Source organism: Oryctolagus cuniculus, chromosome 3, assembly GCF_964237555.1.
Source record: "Oryctolagus cuniculus chromosome 3, mOryCun1.1, whole genome shotgun sequence".
Lineage (NCBI taxonomy): Eukaryota > Metazoa > Chordata > Mammalia > Lagomorpha > Leporidae > Oryctolagus > Oryctolagus cuniculus.
The window spans coordinates 97,848,296-97,872,684 of NC_091434.1; the positions used below are offsets into that span (position 1 = coordinate 97,848,296).

Here is a 24,389-nt window from a genome sequence, read left to right on the forward strand (position 1 = left end):
CCACCTGTTCCTTGGTCTTACAACTGTCTTCCATCCTGAATGTAATCATTGACTGGTGCAGTCTTATTTTTTTCCTCAAATGTTATCCAAAAGAAGATGAAAAAAAGAAATACAATACACAAAGGCACTTGGAAGAGTGCTTGAAATTAATTTGCTACATATGAAAAATTGGAAGATGACAAATGCTATTAAGTAAAAATGCTGAATTTAATCTTGAAAAATGCATTTTCTTATTGGCATATTTTCTCCTTAAAACTCATATCAAATCCATTTTTTGAACATTTTTTACTGAGAGCCTTGAATGTCTCCTTTCTTCCTTCTTTTGCCTCACCAGTAAGACCCCAGAAATGCAAACACCTAGTGTGGGACTAATTCTGGATTTTGTCTTCATTGCTGCCATATTGCAGTGGTAAATACTTTGTGGTCATAAATATCCGTTACGACAGCAAGGAAATATATAACATGTATACGTATTTATAATAAGATCACTAAAACACGTAACTGCCAAAGAACATTATTAATAACCTTGTTTGAAAACTTTGCTTCCTCAACTGGAGATATCAGAATAATCCAATCTCAATTTATTGTCACATCAGTAATATTAATTTGCCATTTCAGGTACAAACTATTGATAAAAAGGGACCCATTTCAAAGAGTCAAAGATCACAAAACAATAAAGAAGATAGGATTGTAAAATGTAAAAATTTTTATTTGATTTGTGTAATATTTAGGGACAATATTTGAAATAATTGATAACTTGAACACATTTTCAGATTTGATGAATAAGATTTTTAAATTGTTCCAAATAATATATGGTGTATTAATATTCATTTTCTTCTTAAAATTGGTCAGCCTACTTTTCCTGATGTTGTACATTTCTTATTATCTGTCTTCATAGCCTACTGAATTCCACAGCTAACCTTTTAGTCAATAGGATTTTTCTTCTAAGAACTAGTCTGAGGTTAAGAATTAGAAATAGAACATGAATCTCAGCAAATGATCAAACATCCTGCAACTGGATAACAAATTCTTGAGCTATACATAAATCAACATGCTCTTTCAACCTTGTATTTTCTGGCACTGTCCCAAATGGCAATCTGTGGCTCTACGTTCTGTAATACCAGCACCTTGTTATCATTCTGAAACTAACAAAAGCCTGTGCACACAACTCTACATAAAGCAAATCTTCACCTTGATAGCTGGATTTTTAAATTTTTTAATTTATTTTTATTAGAGAGAGAGAGAGAGATCTCCCACCTATTGGTTTATTCTTCAAATGCTCATGAAACAGCCAGGGCTGGCACAGACTGAAGCTACTAGCCTGACACTCAATCTGGGCCTCAAATGTGTGTGGCAGAGAACCGACTTCTTGAGCCTTTACCTTTTGCCTCCAAGGGTGTGCACTCGTAGGAAGCTAGTATCAGGAGTAGAACGGGCATGCAAACCAAGGCACACCTAACCCCTGTGGCTAGATTTTTAATATCCATATGAATAAGACCAAAACATTTTTAATATATTTAATTATTTTTGCCTACATATCAAGGAGTACAAGTTTTAGTCAAAAGGCTCAATGTTTTCTCCAAGAATACCTAGAGTACTAGTTTTGTCAATGTATTCTCTTAATGATTATAGAATATGAATTTTATATTAGTCAGTCTTTTTTTTTTTTTTTTTTTTTTTTTTGACAAGCAGAGTGGACAGTGAGAGAGACAGAGAGAAAGGTCTTCCTTTTTCTGATGATTCACCCCGCAATGGCTACCACGGCCGGCGGGCACACCACGCTGATCCGAAGCTGGGAGTCAGGTGCTTCTCCTGGTCTCCCATGCGGGTGCAGGGCCCAAGCACCTGGGCCATCCTCCACTGTACTCCCAGGCCACAGCAGAGAGCTGGACTGGAAGAGGGGCCAACTGGGACAGAATCCGGCACCCTGACCAGGACTAGAACCCGGGCTGCCAGCGCCGCAGGCGGAGGATTAGCCTATTGAGCCGCGGCACCGGCCTAGTCAGTCTTTATTATATTATTGTATAATAACAATAATAAGAAAACATCGCATTTAATGAGTAAGTGAATAATAAAATAAAAATTAACAAACTAGATTCTACAGTACCTAATTTGTTTCCTGGATATAAAGTCAGCACCTTTTTAAGGTCACTCTAGACTACTAGTCAATAAGTTAGTTATGTGTTAATACTAACTGGTCCCTGATGACAAGCCAAAGCTATATACATGTATGGGTGCTATTAACCAAAGAACAACTTAAATATAGAGACTTTGGGGCCCAATTATGTTATTCTGCCTCACAGTATTAACATAGCAGATGATTCACTTACATCTTGACCATGACATTATAAATTATCTGAACATCTAAGAATTAGAGTGGTAGAATCATAAGATATGCTTTCTGAACCAAAAAAAGATGAAGAAATTCTAGTCCACAGAAATTGAGTGACTTGCCAAAAATCAAGCAGGTAGTTAAATACTTCTAGAAACAAGCAGTAGTACTGGATTACAGCATTTGCTTTCACAAGCAGATTTCGTCTCAAGTCGATAATAATTAACACCAATTTAGCTTATGGAAAAACTGAGACCCTGTCCAGCACACCACTAAAGCAGTATAAATAGTCACTCTGGATCACATGTCCCCACCAAAGTAAAAATATAAATACGAGGTGATACTTGTAACTCTGTCATTCTATGGAAACTTGATTTGCACCTTCTAGTCTCTCTGATTTCTATTTTTATAATCTGTCATATTTACTATGAAAATATTTAAAGGAAAATATGTATATGCATATGGTTTCACATTTGTCTGTGGGATTGATATAATTTGTTTGAAAAGGTAAAGAGGGACTAGACATTTTTACTTAATTTTTTCCCTTTTAATTATAAAAATAATGTGTGCTCATCACAGAAAAAATATAAAGATTGTCAAAGGGTAAATGAATAAATATACAAATAACTAAGATCTGCCCTCCCGTGGTACCATGTTGGCATCTAGCCTTATAGAACTTTACCTATGCAAACAGGCACATGCAAAGATTTTTACCACAAAGATGAGAACGTGCTAGGCACAGAAGCTTTGATCTGATTTTCCCCCCTCAAAATGTGTTGTGAATGATTTTCCCTGGCTATAAAAACAGGTTCTCTTCCTTGCCATCACAGTAGTCCCAACTACTGGGCCCATGAGCTGTCACCTACTGTATTAAGAACCACACAAATTCACATTTCTAAATCAATCAGAATGAGCTACTCACAGGTAAGTCTGACCACATCACCCCCTCATCTTAAAATTCTTTAAAGGAATTTCTTGCCTTTGTAAGGATTTCTCAAACTCAGTAGTTCCCTAGAGGGCTGTCCTATGTATTTTAAGATGTTTAGAAGCATCACTAGCTTACACTTACTAGATGCCAAAAGCACACTTACCCACTTGTGACAATCAAAAGTATCTCCAGGGGCTGATATTGTGGTGTATTGGGTTAAGATACCACCTGTGATGTCAGCATCCCATATAAGCACCTGTTCAAGTCCAGGCTGCTTCACTTCCACTCCAGCTCCCTGCTAATGTGCCAGGAAAGACAGTGAACGATGGTTCAAGTGGTTGGGCCCCTGCCACCCACATGGGAGATCTGGATGAAGCTCCTAGCTCCTGGCTTCTTCCTGGCCCAGCCCTGGCTGTTGTGGCCATTTAGGGAATGAACCAGTAAATGGAAGGTCTCTTTTTCTCCCTCTCTCTCTGTAACTATGTCTTTCAAATAAATAAATTAAAAAAAAATTTTTTTTTGACAGGCAGAGTGGACAGTGAGAGAGAGACAGAGAGAAAGGTCTTCCTTTGCCGTTGGTTCACCCTCCAATGGCCGCCACGGCCGGCGCCCTGCGGCTGGCGCACCACACTGATCTGAAGGCAGGAGCCAGGTACTTATCCTGGTCTCCCATGGGGTGCAGGGCCCAAGGACTTGGGCCATCCTCCACTGCACTCCTGGGCCACAGCAGAGAGCTGGCCTGGAAGAGGGGCAACCGGGACAGAATCCGGCGCCCCGACCGGGACTAGAACCGCAAGGCAGAGGATTAGCCTAGTGAGCCACGGCGCTGGCCAAAAAAAATCTTTTTTTAACTGCTTGAAATATATCTTCTCTGTTTTACACAAGTTTTTGCACATGCTATTCCATATCTCTGATATGTTCTTTATCTCCCTGTCTCCTCACCTTTTGCTTAGGTATTTTCAAATCATCCTTCAGATTTCATTTAAAGAATCACCTTCTCATAGAATCTTTTCTGATCATCTTACATAGTCTGAATCCTTTGCTATGCGCTTTATGAAATAATAGGCATTTCTTTAGCAACTGTTATCCTGATTTGGAAGTATCTTTGCATTAATTTGATTGCTTCTCATTGTCTGTTTTCTTATGTTGACTTGAAATTCCATGGACACTTAGATATTTCCAACATCTAGTGCACTGACTGATACACAATAAACAGTTGATAAATATCTATTGAATAAAGAGTGTCAATTGTTAAATCAACAACAGACATCACTGTGCACTTACTCCCCATGTAGGACCTCTGTCATTAATGAGTTGTACTATGAGAATTAAAGGTAAAACTTGTCTTCAAACAGTACTTTATATTTTGTGTGTCTATGTGGATGCAAACTGTTGAAATCTTTACTTAGTATAAAGTTGGTCTTCTGTATATAAAAATAATTAAAAGTGAATCTTGCCGGCACCGTGGCTCACTAGGCTAATCTTCCGCCTTGTGGCACCGGCGCACCAGGTTCTAGTCCCAGTCGGGGCGCCAGATTCTGTCCCAGTTGCCCCTCTTCCAGGCCAGCTCTCTGCTGTGGCCAGAGAGTGCAGTGGAGGATGGCCCAAGTACTTGGGCACTGCACCCCATGGGAGACCAGGATAAGTACCTGGCTCCTGCCATCGGATCAGCGTGGTGCGCCGGCCGCAGGGCGCCGGCCACGGCATCCATTGGAGGGTGAACCAACGGCAAAAGAAAGACCTTTCTCTCTGTCTGTCTCTCTCTCACTGTCCACTCTGCCTGTCTAAAAAAAAAAAGTGAATCTTAATGAAGAATGGCATGGGAGAGGGAGTAGGAGGCGGGACAGGAGTGGGGGTGGGAGGGCAGGTATGGGGGGAAGAACCGCTATATTCCTAAAGCAGTACCTATGAAATTTGTATTTATTAAATAAAAGCTTTCTAAAAAAAAATCTGTTAAATAAATGCTTATCCAAGAATCATTGTCATTAATGGATATGGTAATTTTAATGAGTGTATCAAGAGTAATTTTAGCATTCTGAGATTGGAGATAGATTTCAAAGCTGTTAAGGAAGTTTAGATATTATCTTTCAAAAAATGCAAGTCTATGAGAGTTTTGAGCAGAGGTATAATGAACCCAAATTCATGTTTTATAAAAATCTGACAATGCAGGTGAAATGAAGGAGAAACAGAATCCAATTAGAAAACCATTTAAATCATTAAGTTATACAGTAAAAATGGACTAGGGTGGGTGGCAATGGTGAAGTTGAAGAGAAAGGAACAATGTTATCAAAATTTTGAAAAAATTATTAGAACCTACACAGAATTTAGGAATAATGGAGCCAAAGAAGAAAGATTCAGGGACCAAACACTCCCTCTATAAACCTGAACATGCAACTTACTATTCATCTAAGGAAGATCTGGAGAACTTTTCTATACCAAAGTCCATAATGACTCGCAAGGTTACTGAAAAGGCAAGCCAAGTCATTTTTAAAGCTTGAACTTCATGAAAGTCTACTATTATCTTCTCAATCTGTTTTCAAATGGAAATAACAACTAATATTCCCAAATAGGATCATCCTTATGTCACCGAATTAAAAGTTTTCCTGAGCCCCAACCTTAAAGGTAAAAAAGCATGGCTGTCTCATAAACATGTTAGGCTGTATCCCTCGGGCACACTGTGTGGAAATAGTGGCTGGTCGGGATCCATGGCTTGTCACTGATATCAATAACTTCTCGTGGCAGTCCCAACTGTCAACAGTTACAGGTGATGTACATGAAAGGAGAAAATGTTTTTTCCCTGCTATTAAAGAATGTGGATTCATCAGTCTCTGTCTTCCTGGACCCCATGAACCTAATTTGATTTAATTATGTTGGTCATTAATACAGACCAGAGACTGCTCCTATCAGTGGAAGTTAAAAGTCTCAAACTTCTGCCTAATGACAATACTAAATATTAATTAGTCCCTGTATACATATTTGTAAGTTAAGATATGCACCTCTAAAGACAGACCAAGGCATTGAATATTACAGATGGCTTTAGATGTTTTGAAAAAAGATGTCCTGGACTTTCCTACTTTGGTCTCAGAAATATTCTGGATAAAGCCCATTCCCACTGTTAGCATTAGTTATGGAAAAATATATGTGAGTCTCATCTTTCTAACTGGATCAGTTTTGTAGTTTATATTTATTCACATATTAGCTGTACTGATTAATAAAACCTAATTCTAATTAGGAACTATGCATAGTAATTGGTATGAAACTAAACATATTATAATCATATTATTTTCTATTATTAAATCTTAAATTATTTATTAGAATTCAACCTATCAAAATAACTTAATCTGTAGGCAAAGACAAGTGTTATTCCAATGTACAAAGAACTTAAAAAAAAACACTCTGAGTAGAACTTCAGTGATGCATGGGCATGTAGTGGTTCCTTTAGTTGACGTTGTATCTGTGTGAAAGTATTCCCAGTCGACATGTTGAACAGTAGATCCTCAGACTTCTTATTTACATCTCAAAATCCAGCAGACAAAAACTATTTTTCTTAGTACATCAATCTCATTGGAGGTTATGAAAAGATATGTTATATTTGATTTTTATGTGTGTTGTGTGTATAAATATGTTGCTAATTCTGCCAATGATGATGACAGAATTATTGTAGTTTCACTCTTGAAAGCTTGCCAGTTATAGTTACAGTTGACATAAGAATGCCAACAGTGGGGCCTGCATTGTGGTGCAGCAGGTAAAGCTGCTGCCTGCAACACAGGCATCCCATTGGGCTCCCATTCAAGTCCTGGCTTCCTGCTGGTAGTCTGGGAAAAGCAGTGAAGGATAGCCCAGGTGTTTGGGGTCCTGCTACCCCTGTGGGAGACTTGGATGAGGAGCCTCTTGGATCCCTAACAGCATGGAGATTTGAAAGGAATAAAAGTACTATGGACAAAAAGTCATGGAAAATTTGCATGGGCAGACCTCTAACTCTACTGAAGGGATACAATAGAATAAATATTTGAGGTTTATAAAATTGACTCCCAAAAGTAGCTGCAATCAGTGCCTAAGGAGTTCAGTACTGTAATATTTATGAAGTACATTAATTTCGTCAAGATAAGAAGAGTCAGACAGCAAAGGGCTACCATGAGTGTTCATTTCCCCCTTGCTAAGTCATTAAGAAGGTTGCTAATTCTTTCACCCTTTTAAAAATGGAAACCAGACCCTGCAGCTTCTTCTGGTAGCCTCTCCCTTTCTCCAAAAGGTTCACACTTATGACATTTGACCTCTGTCTTCAGCAATCCCAGATCTCTCTAATTAGGCACAGGAACTCCTTCTAAGTTTTTTATGTGGATGGCAAGGACCCAAGTACCTGGGCCATCACGCATCCCAGAATGCACATTAGTAGAAATTTGGATTGGAAGTGGAGTACCTGGGACTCAAAGCAGGCACTCCAATATGAAATGTGAACATCTGAACCAGAGACCTAAACCACTGCACCCAAGGTCCACCCATTTATTTTTCTCAGAGACAGAGAAACACACACAGGCAGTGAACTCTTCTACCCATCGGTTAACTCCACAGATGTCTGCAATGGACCCTGGATAGGGCAGAAATCAGGAACTGGGGCTTGATCCAGGTCTCCCACATGGGCAGCAGGAACCCAGTTACTATAGTCATCACTGCTGCCTCCCAAGATCCTCAGTAGCAGGAAAATTGAGAAAAGAGTCAGAACGGGATATCAAACCCAAGCACTCCAATAAGAAATTTTAAATGTTAACAACGTTATATGGTGGACTCTGATATAGCAGTTAAAAGAATGGGCTTAGGAGTCAGATCAGAATTCATTAACTTTTCTGCCACTGACTAGTTCTATGGTCGTGAAAAAAGAAGTCACTTCATCTCTGAACACCAATTTCCTCATTGGTAAAATAGGAGCCCCATTTTCTTTTCTTGGTGACGTTTGGATGCATGCATGGCTTAGCATACGTCTTCATATGTAGTGAGCACTGAATACATTGTTTTAAGTATAAAGAAGCATTCAGGTGAGGTGTTCGCAATGTGCTTGGTAAGCAATGTCCCTTAGTTTTAGTAGTAGATAAAGGGGCAGAATTCTCTTCCTCTGAATTGAAAAAGGGTAAACCTTAGTGGAATGGAAGGAAGCACACTATCCAGATAAAGACTGAAGAAAGCAGCACCAGGAATATCTTTGTTGTCAGCTCCTGAAAGTAGAGCTTGAGACAAGGATTTGGCTATTCAGTGGTTATCCCTAGACGCAGGTGGGAAAGAAAGCCAAATAATGTCCCGAAGTGTGTGTAATGCCCTTGCTGTTGAAAATAGGACCCCTGAGAAGTGCGTCTCTGGAGTGCCTCTTAGAACTGCCAGTCCAAAAGACAAGTGTTTGGAATCCTTATCTGCAGCTCTCCTATTGCTTGAGGGTTGTCCTTGAGGTGTTAGTCCCTCCCACCCTCTCCCAAATTTCTGTGGCTGAGGAAGCATTGAGCAAACATCTACAGCACTGGAAAAGGTTCTGAGGCCAAAACTGAGCAAACTGACAAAGTATTCCAGAGGTGGAACAGGCCCACTCCAGCTTGAGCTTCTTAGAAACTGTCCCCCAGAGCTAGAGCTGTAATCTGGAAGGGACTCAAGGCAGGGACATAGGCTCTCAACTTACCTGCTACAAATAATCGGGCTGAGAGTGAGGAGCACCTAGACTGTGAGAAATGATGCCAGCAAAAATGAACACTATCAGGGCCGGCACTGTGGCATAGCGGGTAAAGCCGCCGCCTGCAGTGCCAGCATCCCATACGGGTGCTGGTTTGAGTCCCGGCTGCTCTACTTCCAGTCCAGCTCTCTGCTGTGGCCTGGGAAAGCAGAAGATAGTCCAAGTTCTTGGGCTCCTGCACCCACGTGGGAGACCTGGAAGATATGCTAGTTCCTGGCTTCAGATGTGCGCAGCTCCAGCTGTTGTGGCCAATTGGGGAGTGAACCAGCAGATGGAAGACCTCTCTCTGTCTCTCTCTCTCTCTCTCTCTCTCTCTCTCTGCCTCTCCTTCTCTCTCGTGTAACTCTTTCAAATAAATAAACAACTCTTTAAAAAATGAATACTGACCCAAAAATAAATCAGTTATTTAATTTAATGTAAATGTTGGCTTAACTTCTTTCATGAGCACTAGCTAATCATGACCAAAGTTAAGTGAAACAAAATAAAAGTGGAAGGATATAGAATCATTCCTTTCCCAGAAGATCTTAACCAGAGTCCGAATTACAAAAGTTTCAGTCCTGGCTACCTACATAGTCATAATCCTGGCCACAAAAGGAAAGATGTTGTTCATAAAAATAAAATATCCTTATTGCCTCATTCAAGTCTCTATGCCTGTAACACCCAACACTCCAATCAGAGCCTGATCAATGCAAGGATCCACACTCCTTAGCTACCTTCTCCGAATTCCTCATGATATTAGTTGGAGTGACATCATTATATATTAGAAACAACAATCCCCAACATGCTCTGGTTGCAGGATGAAGAATTTAGACTAAGCATTAAGGAGTTAAAAAGACTTTTTGGGGCCAGCGCTGTGGCATAGCGGGTAAAGCCCTAGCCTGCAGTGCCAGCATCCCATATGGGTGCAGTTTCGAGTCCCAGCGGCTCCACTTCTGATGCAGCTCTCTGCTATGGCCTGGGAAAACAGTAAATGATGGTCCAAATCCTTGGGCCCCTGCACCTGCATGGAGACATGGAAGAAGCTCTTGGCTTCTGGCTTTGGTTCAGTACAACTCCGGCTGTTGTGGCCACCTGGGGAGTGAACCAGTGAACTCTCTCTCTCTTTCTCTGCCTTTGTCTCTCTGTATCTCTGCCTTTGTCTCTCTGTAACTCTGCCTTTCAAACAAAAATAAAATAAATCTTAAAAAAAAAAGATTTTTGATTTCTATCTGGAAGAGACAAGCTGGTTGGACTAACCAATATGACACTGAAAGGTAAAAATCACTTCTAAATGACAACTGATAAATAATAAAATTATACATGCAATGCATGATTCTGGTTTGTATCCAATCAGAGTACCAATATAGGGCTGATAGATAAAATGCAAATATTGCATGGGACATATCTACACAAAACATTATTGGAAATCAAATTTAATTGAGAATTCTTTATTTTTATTTATAAATCTGGCAACCCAATTCCACCTCCAGACCAGAACTAAAAGAAGACAGTAAGTGTTCTGGAATGCTGTGTGAAGGATTCTAGGACTTTTAGTATCAGCAATATTTCAAGAAATTGGCATGTGAAATAACTGTGTACATTCACATGTTGTTTCTTTAGGCATGTTTCTACAAACTTTTCAAAGCATTCCAACAATTTATTTTGTCATAGACAGCAATTTGCATAGTGAAAAAAAATACCGTGGTGGTAAGAGAAAACATTTATTTCCAGTAAATCCAAATGAGTTTTCAAAAGATTCCCACTTACTTAAGAATCCGATAAGAACTGTAAAGTGTTTTTGTATTATTCACCTAAACTTTGTCTTATAAATAAAATCTCAATCTGCTTGTAAGTCCTAGAAGTTCTGCAGAATTCTTTGCACGCAAACATCCCCAAATCACTAGCACAGCCACTTCATTTGCAAGGCTCTTGTTCCCAGCTCACCTTCCCAACAACTTCAGTCAAGCAGAAATGTTCTGACAACCTCCCCAAAGAACAGCGAGTAATCCTCTTCATTCATTCACTCATTACCTCTATAAAAAGAGAATGTGCAGTTACCAGAATTTTATACAATTAGTGCTCTAAGAGTGTTTTAAATGCAAACCTATAAGAGGGAAGTAAAAACAAATCAAAGTTAATTGTGACTGGCTGGAACAAAATGCCTAAATCAATACAAGGATGGCTCATCTGCTCATCATTTACCCATTACCTGGGAGACGCACACCTCCTGCTGTGCTTGATTTTTGATACAGATTTACCACGGCCTGCATCCTAGAGGCACATGCTAAGGAAACCCAGGCTTTCTTTGACTCCCTCTCTCATTATCTTCTTTGCACTTAATAACCTACTTATTACTTCTTATTTTATTCCTTCTTGTGGGCTCCTCTTTGCAAGGCAGGCGTATACACAAGGAAAACTAAAGAGTTTTAAAACTTCATAAAAAAAGCTAAGTGCCTTCCCTCAAAGCAGTCAGAGAAAACACCAGTATGTCTATGAATTGCTATTTTGCCTCAACTAATTTCAACCCTGATGATTGTAATTTTCAGAGATCCCGCAAAGTGGAAAGCAATTTTATAAGACATCTCCTAGCGCTGGGCTGTGGGGGGGGGGGGGGGGGGGGGCTGGAGAGAGGAGGATCAAGGGTGAAGATATGGGAGGAAGTGAGCTAAAAGCACTTTTATTTGTGTGTATAAGAGTCCGTTAATGAACAGGTGGCCTTAAAACTGAGATACATAGTGTCAGTGTGAAGAATCCGTGGAAACAACCTTGGGCAGATCCTCCCTCAGATACCGAGCCTCTGGCGTTTGAAGGCCATGAATGCTCTTAGCTGTCATTGATAAAATAAGCTCATCTCTAAACCAGCACTCCCTCTCTGCAAACCCTCTTCACCATAACCAAATGCAAAATGTACCTGCAACTGAAGGTTAACGAGCATCCTTGAATTCAACACACACACACAAACCAGAGTTAGATACATTAACAATTTTGTTTTCAGACAAGTGCACAAGTGAAAATCTTGCAACTGTATCTTAGTAATAGTAATAGTAGTGATAGTAGCAGGGATTTTGAAGAAAAACTTTTTGAAATGATTCTAATTTTTCTTTGTTATTTGACAAGTCAATGGATAATGTGTAACACTATGTCCACACATTTCCTGGCAATTCTCTTCTTTAGGCTGTGTTTTAAACTTGTATTCTGCGGCATAGCAAAACACAGACTGATGCTTCATTAGTCTTTTAGCCAAGTATTTCCAAATAGACTAAACACATGAAGCTTAGAAATACAGTTCTCATTTTAAAAATTGGAGTATAAATAAAAATGGAAAAAGGTTGGACCACATTGATAGGGTAGAGAGGAAAATAGCAGAGTGCAAAGGATGACAAAAGGAAGATTATGGTGGTGTAGAAAAGGAAAAGGAATCAGAAAAATTTTATATGAGTGACAGCTTTGGCCTTTCAATTGGCTTCGGTTCCACTTAGCACTCTTCATTGCATCCTCGTATTTTTTTCTCTTGAGGGAAGACATTCATGATCAATAACAGTGCTGTAATGATAGTAAATGTAGGATTTAAGATTTAAAAAAAAAATAACACCTTTAACCAACACTAGAAAGCCAAGGGTTAGGGAGAAGGATAGTTACCTAGCTCAAGGTTTTGTTTAGTGGCGGTTCCACTTTTTCACTCACTGCCTGCAAATCAGCATTTTTAGTGGACAAAGGGCTCCACAGCGGCCTTATGATTGCTTCTTTTCAAATGGTAATGGCTATCCTAACTCCTCTGCCAGGTTTTTCTTACCAGAGCACAAATTGCAGTTTACAAGGCTCTGAGGGAAAAAAAAAAATCTTAGCTGAATATCTTTTTTTTTATTCGACAAACTGACATGTAAATTACCCTTTAAGTGCTCCACTCTAGGGCTCTGATCATCTCCTAATTGTCACAGTCAATTGTAGCCAACAGTCTCTTCAATCCCAAGCGCTTTGACAACAAGCACAAGGATCAAAGCAGAATCAGCTCCCTGCAATATCCTTCTGTTTAGGATGCTACAAAACGCCTGCAAAGAAAGGTGTAAGGGCATTGCTGTAGAGGAAACCGAGAGTAGCAAGTATTACAATAGTCATTTTCTCCATCTCTGACATTATGCTGTATAAGCTGCCGTGATCTTTAATCACATGTGCAGAGCAAATATATAAACCTCCTGGGCAATTAATATGCTCTTAAGGTTATACTAATAGCCAAGCTCTACAAACAACACCATCTCCATGGCTTAGGAAAACTCCAACACAGTTAAGGGATAGCTATCATTTCATAGCAGCTGGAGTATCAAAAACCATTGGCAGGCATACTCCATAGGCGAGCATCAATTCCAAAGTGTGGTTTTTATGACTTAGTTTGGTGTCAAGATTCACGACTCCTCCCAACTAAATTCCCATTGAAAATTCTAGAGTTTCTTTTTAATGTCCAACTGAAAAGATATCACCAAATAAATGCAAAATGTGACATAAAAATTAATTTAAAAAACAGTGTTTTCCTTATTAAGAGTAACTGTCTCATTGCTTCTGGAAACAAATGAAATAAAGCTCAAAAGATGATTCCTAAATGTGATGGACCTATCAGCATTGTTACTTAACAAAATATGTCAACACCTTCTAACTAAGGTGGTTACCATATGTCCCTAAATTCTTTAAAAATATTTGTACTTTTTTAAAAAGATATAAATTACAGCATACCAATTATAACAGTATAACTAATAATTTGGTGGAGAGAGAAAATCTAATAGCAAATCTGTAGTAACAAGCTACTTTAAAAATAAGCTGAAAGTTGTCAGAAAAAATAACAAATGAAAGAAATGAACAGTGCATCAGACTCTCTGCCTGTGTGCCCAGGTATTACGCACATACAGCATGGAAGGTCAGACCTGGAGTGACAGTCTTCCTATGCTGAAGACAAGAACTGGAAAAGGAGGCAGCACTTGGCAGATATCGGGGGCTCCTTTCTCAGCCAGTTCTCTCAAATGCCCCTGCAGGGGTTTCCCATCCTCCCCTCACTCTCACCTTAAATGCTCAGGTTTGATTGAAGAGCTTCGCAGAAGGGTCTATTACAGATTGAGGAATGATCCATTTCACATCTGAAGCTCCAAAGAGCTACTTGTGAGGAATCTTTGAGTGCATTTATCTCACATGTGAAGCTTTCTGCAAAATCAATATGGGTATTTTTCAGTTTGACAAGTCAACATGAAATATCACATAATAATAGAAAAACAGAGTTGTACATTTAAACACACCCAATACAGTTATCTATGACAAAGCTTACAGTTATTACTCATGGATACCCTCGCGTATGCCTAATCTAAATTTGTCCTGATAGCTGGGCCAAAAAGCACTGAAAATATAACTTACTGGTCACCGTATACGTAGCTACTCTATCCCAATTAATTTGGATTTGGAGTGGGGGCAGAGAAATGGGCAGGAGTCATGTTCTTTGCTTGTCATCTGAGAATGATACGACAACAGGGAAGAAAATAACCAGAGGTGAAAAAGAGGAAGGAACCATAACAGGACAGAATTATGTAAAAATAAAGAAAAACACTTGACTAATTGGCAAAACTGGATAAAATGGTTACCCAACAAACTGTATCCATGTCCTAAGACCCATCAGCACCATAACAAATGCCAGAGAACAACTGATGTACTTGTGTTCAGGTCTGACAATCTTTGGGTGAATTCCAGGTCTATTTTACCATCTGTGTAAGTTTGGGGAACATGATTTAACTTCTCCAAATCTCTGTTTTGGTTTCTTTTCTTTTTTTAAGTTTTTTTTTTTTTTTTTCATTTTGTAGTGGGATTAATCTCAAGATTTACCTTATAAAGTTTTGTGAGAGTTAAACAAGATGATGCATCAAGCACCTGGTGCATAGAAAACAATTGTTAGTCATTACTGATGACATCTGCATAGTTTCCTTGAACCCATACACAAGAACACTTGGGGTCTAACCTGGCACCATTTCTACTGTTTCCTGGGCCCTTTCCACGTTGTTTGATGTCCCCAACTTGTAAATGACAGAGCACACTCAGCAACTAAGCTCTGGTCCTGGTAGACAGAGAAAGCTCTTAAAAGCAGTGTTCCTGTAGCCGGCGCCGTGGCTCAATAGGCTAATCCTCCACCTTGCGGCGCCGGCACACCGGGTTCTAGTCCCGGTCGGGGCGCCGGATTCTGTCCCGGTTGCCCCTCTTCCAGGCCAGCTCTCTGCTATGGCCAGGGAGTGCAGTGGAGGATGGCCCAGGTGCTTGGGCCCTGCACCCCATGGGAGACCAGGAAAAGCACCTGGCTCCTGGCTCCTGCCAGGATCAGCGCGGTGCGCCGGCTGCAGCGGCGGCCATTGGAGGGTGAACCAACGGCAAAAAGGAAGACCTTTCTCTCTCTGTCTCTCTCTCTCACTGTCCACTCTGCCTGTCAAAAAAAAAAAAAAAAAAAAAAAAAAAAAAACACTTAAAAAAAAAAAAAAGCAGTGTTCCTGGCCGGTGCCGCGGCTCACTAGCTAATCCTTGACCTTGCGGCACCGGCACACGGGGTTCTAGTCCCGGTTGGGGTGCCGGATTCTGTCCCGGTTGCCCCTCTTCCAGGCCAGCTCTCTGCTATGGCCAGGGAGTGCAGTGGAGGATGGCCCAGGTGCTTGGGCCCTGCACCCCATGGGAGACCAGGAGAAGCACCTGGCTCCTGGCTTTGGATCAGCGCGGTGCGCCAGCCGCAGCACGCAGACCGTGGCGGCCATTGGAGGGTGAACCAACGGCAAAAGGAAGACCTTTCTCTCTGTCTCTCTCTCACTGTCCACTCTGCCTGTCAAAAAATTAAAAAAAAAAAAATAGTGTTCCTCCAGCCAGGAAGGCTGTTCTCATCCAGAAAGAGGAAGACAGTGGATCAGGACTGTGAGAAAGACTAACAGGCCAAATCAGCTGATCAGTTCAAGCAATGAATGAGGTGAATAGCGCAGAGAACTATCACAAAAGGCTTTCCTTCCTATGTCAGTGTTATGATGAGTTATAATTGATGTTATCTCTGCTTTCCCCACCATAGGAAGGACTTCAAGAGAAAAGAACTCTCAGAAGCACCCTAGATTTAGATAGAAATTTCACTAAATTCTCCATTCCTCTCCATCACATGCTTTGTAGTTCATCACAAACTAAGCAGTATTAAATTCATCTATACTTGATTATCTGTGCTTGGAGCAACTTAAAAAATTATTTTTAATTTTAGGCTAATTCTCACCACCACTCAGAAAAAAAAAACATATTTGTAGATTACTTGAAATTTATTTTTAATTTTAGGCTAATTCTGCCACTCAGAAAAAAAAAGAGTGGATGAAACATGTGAGTTCAGAGACATGAAAATATATCTTGATAACAGAATAAGAAAAATAATATTATAAAATACTCACACAATTGTAATTTTAAAACTCTTACTCTATATTCCAAAATCCAACAACCAAATATAAGTGGATCTTGTGTTCAACAATATGTATCAAAATCCAGCAATATGTATCAAAACTCAACATATATAACATTGTTAATGTTTTAGCTACATTACTGTTCTGTTCTATTATTCAAATTAAGCTATAACTTTCTTTCCAAAGGCAAATTTTTAAAATTTACTGTATACCAATATAGAATTATAAGTACAAATGGAAACAATTTCCTACTTTAAAAGGGTCATTTCCTTAAAATTTTTTAATTTATTTGATTTGGACTCAAAATACATTTTTACCAAGGAAATAAGTTTATAAATCATCATTAAATTTATGAGATTGACACATAAAACCTGTTTAATGTAAAATGTACCTGAAACACACTAATACCAGTCTATGAACAACTTTAAGTCAAGAGGGCCATAAATTTAGTCCTGTGAAGATTAAAGGGATTGTCATCAAGGATTGAGTTTCCAAGCATTAGGACATACCAGGCAAGACATCTGATAGATCATCACCACCATGTCAACATCATCATCATTATCATACCACACTTCACTCAACATATTAGTACATGGTGACTACCAAGATGACAATAGTAGATGGCCAATAAAATTACACTGCATCATTATAACTTCTTAAGTGCAGGAGTGGCACTGCCAGGACCTTACCCCCTCTTTGGCACTTCATGATGTTTATTTTCCAAGGGGTGTCATGAGCATTTTCTTAATGTTTTCGTTAAGCAAATGAAGACTCTCAGATACTACTACCCATATGTCAACATGCCCCACCTCTGAATTTCGCCTTGTGCTGTGGTGATACCAAACCCCTAAAGCACAGCTTGGAAAGGTCTAAGAAAGAAACTAGTGTAGTACCTAGTTAGCATAGTCATTGGCTTTCTGGTAGCATCTCAATAAAATCACTGTACTAAAGCGACTGTGCCCTTTTTAAAAGTCGCATTGCAAAATTCTTTTACAACTTGTGTCAATTCCTCATGTATTTCAAAGATTACCAACTATCATCATCAGAGTTTGTGCCTTACCCCATTTTGGTTTTAATTTTAACTGTAAACCTTACTATACAAGGCCAGCATTGTGGCACAGTGGGTTAAGTCACCTACAAATCTGGCATCCTAAATAGCACCAATTCAATGCCCAGCTATTCCACTTCTGATCCAGCTACCTGCTAAGTTGCCTGGGAAGACAACAGAGGATGATCCAAGTGCATGGGTCCTCATCACATAAGTGGGAGTCCAAAATGGAGTTCTCGGCTCCTGGCTTCAACCTGGCCCAGCCCAGGCCACTGCAAGCATTTAGAGAGTGAAACACCAGATGGAAGACCTCCATCTTTCTTCGTCTCTCCCACTCTCTCTGTAATTCTGCCTTTCAAATAAATAAAAATAAATCTTTAAAAAATAAAATAAGCAAAATAGGAAAAAAAACCTTAATATTCAAAGCTATGAATGATAGCTTCCTGTCAAGTCCTTCATGCATGCCATCAAATAGATCCTACGTGCCATCAAATAGGTCCAATTAATAAAAATACTGACTGCACTCACTCATTCCTACCGCATGTCTATACTTTCCAGTAAATACACATTACCCCTACAGTTGCAATCCACCTAATGCCCTTTGTTCTAATCAAATTGTAGTAACAAAACATGCACTGGCCCCTTTAACAGAATTAAGCAGGGACTTGGGAGCAGGACGTGGAGAGAAGGGACTAGTTGTTTAATGGGTATAGAGTTTCAGTGCTGCAAGATGAAAACTGGAAATATATTTAACACTGCTGAAATGTATACTCAAAAATAATCAAGATGATAAATTTTATAATCTATCACAATTGATTTTTCAAATAAATAATGTAGTCAAACTGCTTCTTAAAAACTGGTGCTCTTGGGCCAGTGTTGTGGTGTAGTGAATTATGTTACCACCTGTGATATTGGTATCCCATATGGGTACCAGGTTGAGTCCTGGCTGCTCCACTTCCAATGCAACTCCCTGCTAATGTGCCTGGGAAGGTAATAGAGGATGGTACAGGTTCTTGGGACCCTACACTCAAGTAGGAGACCTGGAGGAAGTTCCTGGCTCCTGGCTTAAGCCTGGCCCAGCCCTATCCATTGCCATCATTTGGGGAGTGGTGAACCAGTGAATGGAAGAGCTCTCTCTGTGTCTCTTGCTCTCCCTCTTGCTATAGATCAGAATTTCAAATAAATAAATAAATCTAAAAATAAAATAAATAGGGGCTGGCACTGTGCATAGAGTTAAGCAGCCATCTACCACAGTGTTGGCATTCCACATTAGGAAAAAAAAAAAAAAAACTAGTGCACTAACTCAATAATAAATGATGAATTATGGAACATCCAAAAAAAAACTAAATTAAGGATATCTTAATATTTAAGTTTTAGGCAGCCATGATCTTAGTTTTCAGCCCTGATTTCTTTTCTATGAAAATACTGCCTAGGAAATTATCCACAATGTTTTCAATTCCAAATAGATTGACTTGTGACTTGACATAGGAGAAATTGTGCATGAAAATACAGGTCAAAAATAAACAAATTAATGAAACTCAGGATATAGAATTTCACTTCTCTTCTGAAAGAGTCAAACAGTGAAACAAGAAAACCACCCTTCCCAGGTGCTCTGTTCTGAGGCCATCACTGCCACACACTGTTACCATCTAAAATCTCAAAATTTCACTACTTGGTGGACCAAGCAAAAGTTGAAGCTCATTGGGACAAAAATACTCCAGACCAAACCAGACTAGTTTTCAGTGGTTTCTCCATTTTTGTAACAGTTCTATAGAACATTACCACCCACGTTCTTTAGAGTTGATGACTTCTGGTTGTGAACATTTTACTCTGGTTAACTTTTTTTTTACTTTTTTACTTAAAAGTATGTTACAGAATAAAGATTTTTTTCAGGATTTAGAATTATAATGCTTTCTTTGAACAAGCTGAGCAAACTAACATTTGTCTCCTGCAGTGAAGGAGGAAAAATGGGATCATAGAGTACAGTGGGCAGTTTACAAAATTAACGTTTTATAATCCTGCCTCACAATCTGGGATGGAATTGATCAACAGCCAAAGCACGTGGTTTCCTTTCAAATGGAAGATATCAAGGATAGAATAATAGAATAAAAACTGAGAATAAAGTACACTGATTCAAAAAATTGTAAGGATATTTTCTTTGTATATACATTTCCACTTCAACCATTCTATGACCTAATCAGTTGTGTTTAATTTTTTCTTTACAAAAATGTAATGCCACATATACGGGGTGTTCAAAAAGTTTGTGGAAAAGGTATATTATGAAAAAAACTTCAAGTAGAGCTCAAAAATTTTTTGCATCAAAATAAACATATCGTTTAATTCTATTTGCTACAAAATGTTTAAATTACCCTCACGTTAACTTTCTAGCATCTATCTTACAAGGTCTGCGTTGTTTGGTAGATTAGAAGTAGCAAAACCTTGAAGGCCACGGTAAATCTAAGGTTTGTGGTGATACCAATAGTTTTAATAATAATAGGTACCTATGACTTACACATCTCAGGCACTTTGAGCATACTCTTTTCTAAAACAACAACAACAAAGATTTATTTATTTGAAAGGCAGAGTTAGAGAGAGAGAGAGAGGAGTGCAAAATCTACCATCCAGTGGTTCAGCCCCCCAAAATGGCCACAATGGCTAGGGCTGGGCCAGGCCGAAGCCAGGAGCCAGGAACTTCTCCCACGTGGGTACAGGGGCCCAAAGACTTGGACCATATTCTGCTGCTTTCCCACACGCATTAGCAGGGGGCTGGATTAGAAGTACAGCAGCCGGGACTCGAACCAGCAACCATATAGGATGCTTAGCACAGTGACTTTACCAGCTGCACCAGAGCACAGGTCCCTTATGGCATTTTATATGAGTTTGATGCCAACATTTGTATGAGTTATGATGAAACAGGCTTACAGAGATTAACTAATTTGGCCAAAACCACATCCTAAAAAAATACTGTAGTCTTAACTACAAATCTCTCCTTTGCCATTAATGTAGCTTCATTTCAGTATGAACTATTCTATATCATCTGTTACAAATCTTTCGCCTATCTTCTCTATCAGTGAGTTCCCTCTTGCTTTTCGTACATTTTATTGCCCAACAATTCCTGAGTAGAAACCATATCTTGGACACTGAGGCTTGTTTTGATTGACTCCATGATTTAGCTAAATGTGGGCATCAGCTAACTGGTCCTTGACCATCAATAGCAGCTCCTTTGTTCCACTGCCACCTCCCAGGCATTGATGCCTGACTCACTCATATGTGTTCATCAAGCAAAGGGGTTACAGACCATTTACTACATAAAGCAGCATCCATAATGGCATATATTTTGAAATCCACTTGAATTCAGCACTATAATCACTAGCAATTCAGGGTATTCCACAAGACACTAATACCCATTGCAAAAACCATAATCAACACCAGTGAAGAGCTATATAAAGACTGGCACAATGGCCTGTTCATTTCTCTGCCTCAGATCTAAATTCCTGTCCTCATATTGCTCTATGCCCAGGTGGGTATATTCATGACTTCCCTAACGAGTCCACAGTAAGGGCAAACTCTTGACAGGTCACTCAGGGCCAGCCTTGGAATGTAAGACTAACAGAGCCAGAACCTGGACTCACTGGAACCATGCTATGCCATTACAGAAGAGCAAAAGGTGATCCAAAGAGGCCAAGTGGTTTGCCCAAATCATAAGCTAACAAGCAAAAAAGTAGTGACTTCAAAACCCCAACTCCAGGGGTTTTGGACAGCACTGTGGTGCAGCGGGTTAAAGCCCTGGCCTGAAGCACTGGCATCCCATATGGGCGCCGGTTCTAGTCCTGGCTGCTCCTCTTCCGATCCAGCTCTCTGCTGTGGCCTGGGATAGCAGTAGAAGATGGCTCAAGTCCTTGGGTCCCTGCACCCACGTGGGAGACCTGGAAGAAGCTCCTGGCTCCTGGCTTCGGATAGGTGCAGCTCTGGCCTTTGTGGCCAAATGGGGAGTGAACCATCAGATGGAAGACCTCTCTCTCTCTCTCTCTTCTCTGCCTCTTCTCTCTCTGTGTATAATTCTGACTTTCAAATAAATAAATAACTAAATCCTTAAAAAAAAAAAAAAACCTAGTCCAGTGCATGCTCTACTGGGAGACCAGGAAAAGCACCTGGCTCATGGCTCCTGCCATCGGATCAGCGCGGTGCGCCAGCCGTAGCACGCCGGCCGTGGCGGCCATTGGAGGGTGAACCAACGGCAAAGGAAGACCTTTCTCTCTGTCTCTCTCTCACTGTCCACTCTGCCTGTCAAAAAAAAAAAAAAGACTCTTATACAAAAGGCTAGATCACTTACTATACACTGTATCTACCGCATTTTGTGTCATCCTTACAACCTCCACACAAAATAAGTATTACTACTGTGCTTACAAATGAAATAGACGAAATAATTTAACAAAATTCCTAAGACTGGAAAAAAACAACTGCAGAAGTTCTCTACTGACATCTTACTTTGAATGTAATGGCCAAATTCCTACCAAAAAATAATAATCCATAAGGAATTGTAACATTACACAATGGGAGACTGATACTGAGATTAGAGGAGGGAAAGTTTTGAATCTAAAACCTGGGAAGCAGTGCATAAATACTCTGCTTTTATTGTTACTTCTTTAAATTTTGCTTTTCCCCAAAATTGGCTTATCAAAAGGAGTGGAGCATTGTGGTGCAGTGGATTAAGTTACCACCACCTGCAGCACCAGCATCCTGTATGGGTGCTGGTTGGAGTCCTGCCTGCTCCACTTCTGATCCAGCTCCCTGCTAATGAACCTGGAAAAGCAGCAAAAGATGGCTCAAGTTCTTGGATCCCTGCACCAAGCTCCTGGCTCCTGGCTTCAGCCAGATCGAGATCCGCTCTGGCCATTACAACCATTTGGGAAGTGAACAAGCAGAAGGAAGATTCATTCTCTCTCTCTCTCCCCCTCTCACCCCCCCCCCACTGTGTGTGTGTGTGTGTGTGTGTGTATCTCTGCTTTTCAAATAAATAAACAAATCTTTAAAAAAAATTTTTCAGGGGCCAGTGTTGTGGCACAGCTGGTATCCCACATCATAGTGCTGGTTCAAGTCCTGGTTACTCCACCTCCAACTTAGCTTCTGGCTAATGTGCCTGAGAAGGCATCAAAAGACGGCTCACATACTTGGGTTCCTGCTACCCATGTGGGAGACAGGGATGGACTTCCTGGCTCTTAGTTTGAGACTTCCCATATCTGTCTATTGTAGCCATTTGGGGAGTGAACCAAAGGATAGAAGATCTCTCTCTCTCTCTCTTGCTCTGCCTATCAAATAAATAAATAAATCTTAATAAATCAAATAAATCAAATAAATAAAGGGGTGAGCATTTTGCACAGCTGTTAGAACCAATACCACCACCCCACCTTGAGACACTTGCATCCCATATCAGAGTGTCTGAGTTCAAGCTCTGGGTCCACTGCGGATTCCAGCTTTCTGCTAATGTGTGCCCTGGGAGGCAGCAGGTTGTGACTCAAGTACTTAGGTCCCTGAAACCCACTTAGAAGACCTGGATTGAGATCTTAGCGCAGCGTTCAGGTCAGCCCAGCCATAACTATTACAAAAATTTGGGGAGTGAACTCATTTATGGAATCTCTCTCTCTCTCTCTCTCTCTCACACACACACACCTTTTAAATAAATAAAAATAAAATGAATTTTTAAATGCACCAAATACAGTCAGATAAATCTAATAGGTGAAAAAAATAAATCTAAAGCCAAAAAACAGTCAAGAAAGACAAAATTCTTGCAAGTAAGTCTTATACACTTGCCAGGTCCAGAGTATAAATTTGAATATGAAGTTTCAGACAGGCTCCTTCAAGAGGAAACATAACCCATTATATGATTTGCAATGTCCCTAAAACAAAGAACAAGGCATTGGCTCAGGAGAGCAATCATTCCCAGTTACAAGACCATAGAGGAATTTGTTCCTACAGCTCTCTTGGAGAAGGCACAGCATAAAGTGGGGGAACAGTAGCTTCAACAACATTCTCACAGCTGAGAGTGGGTTTTTTGCCTAGCAGTTAAGACACCTGTGTACCCGATTGGAGTACCTGGGTTTAATTTCTGGCTCTGTCGCCTGACTACAGTTTCCTACCAAAGCAGATTGGGGGAGGCAGTGTGGTAACTCCAGGAATGGAATTCCTTATTAGTAATTATTATGGTTACATGTCAGGAATACTCAAATGGAGAAGGTGCAAGTGACATCTGCTCAATGGTGCTTGAGGTTTAGCCTCTACCTGAAGTGGTCCTTAATTGGGACAACCCTCAGGAACAGCATGGAGCTGGACAATTAGTGACTAAAACGGTACATCCTGTCATTTCTTTTTCTCTGTGGGAGAGTCCATCTGGAAATCTGGAGAGCAGCCCTTCTTTGGAGATTAACTAAATGACTGCGGTCTTGCACTTCATGTCAATTGTCCATGCCTTCCAGTTCCCTCATGTACAAAAATAAAACTACTACCTGAAACAAAAAAGCCTAAGGAGTACAGGGTAAAAGGTAAAAGCACTATGTTGTCTCAGAAAACTGTGCACATTGATAAAATAAACTTTAAATTTATTATGACAGTTTTACCTGAATGTGTATTATAGTAGGAAACATGTATTAAGAATGTCAAATAATAAAATAGAAATTAGATATATATTCCTTCTAAACACTAGACAATTATACTAATTAATAACTTTCAATGGCTTGCAGTGAACTAATAGTCAAGTTAAAAGCATTGTATACAAAAAATATTGCATAGTCCTTCCAGAATGTTAAAAACATAATTCAGGGGCCCGTGTTGTAGTGTAGCTGGTTAAGCTGCCTCCTATGACACCTGCATCCCAGATGAGTGCCAGTTCAAGTCCCGGCTGCTCCTCTTCTGATCCAACTCCCTATTAAAGTGCCTGGAAATAAGTGGAAGAT

General features: G+C 40.0%; 1 long non-coding RNA gene across 2 annotated transcripts in view; it reads right to left on the minus strand.

The window, feature by feature from the left end:
* Positions 1 to 24,389, minus strand: part of LOC103348754 (uncharacterized) — a 130,163-nt gene that overhangs the window by 70,959 nt on the left and 34,815 nt on the right. The window contains exons 2-3 of one of the 2 annotated variants that reach the window (XR_011387305.1): positions 14,002 to 14,139; positions 11,929 to 12,495 (exon numbers count right to left, since the gene is read on the minus strand). This is a non-coding gene — a long non-coding RNA (uncharacterized lncRNA). Of the gene's footprint in view, positions 1 to 11,928; positions 12,496 to 14,001; positions 14,140 to 24,389 lie in introns of those variants that run through there. The other variant, XR_011387304.1, reaches the window with a different exon arrangement.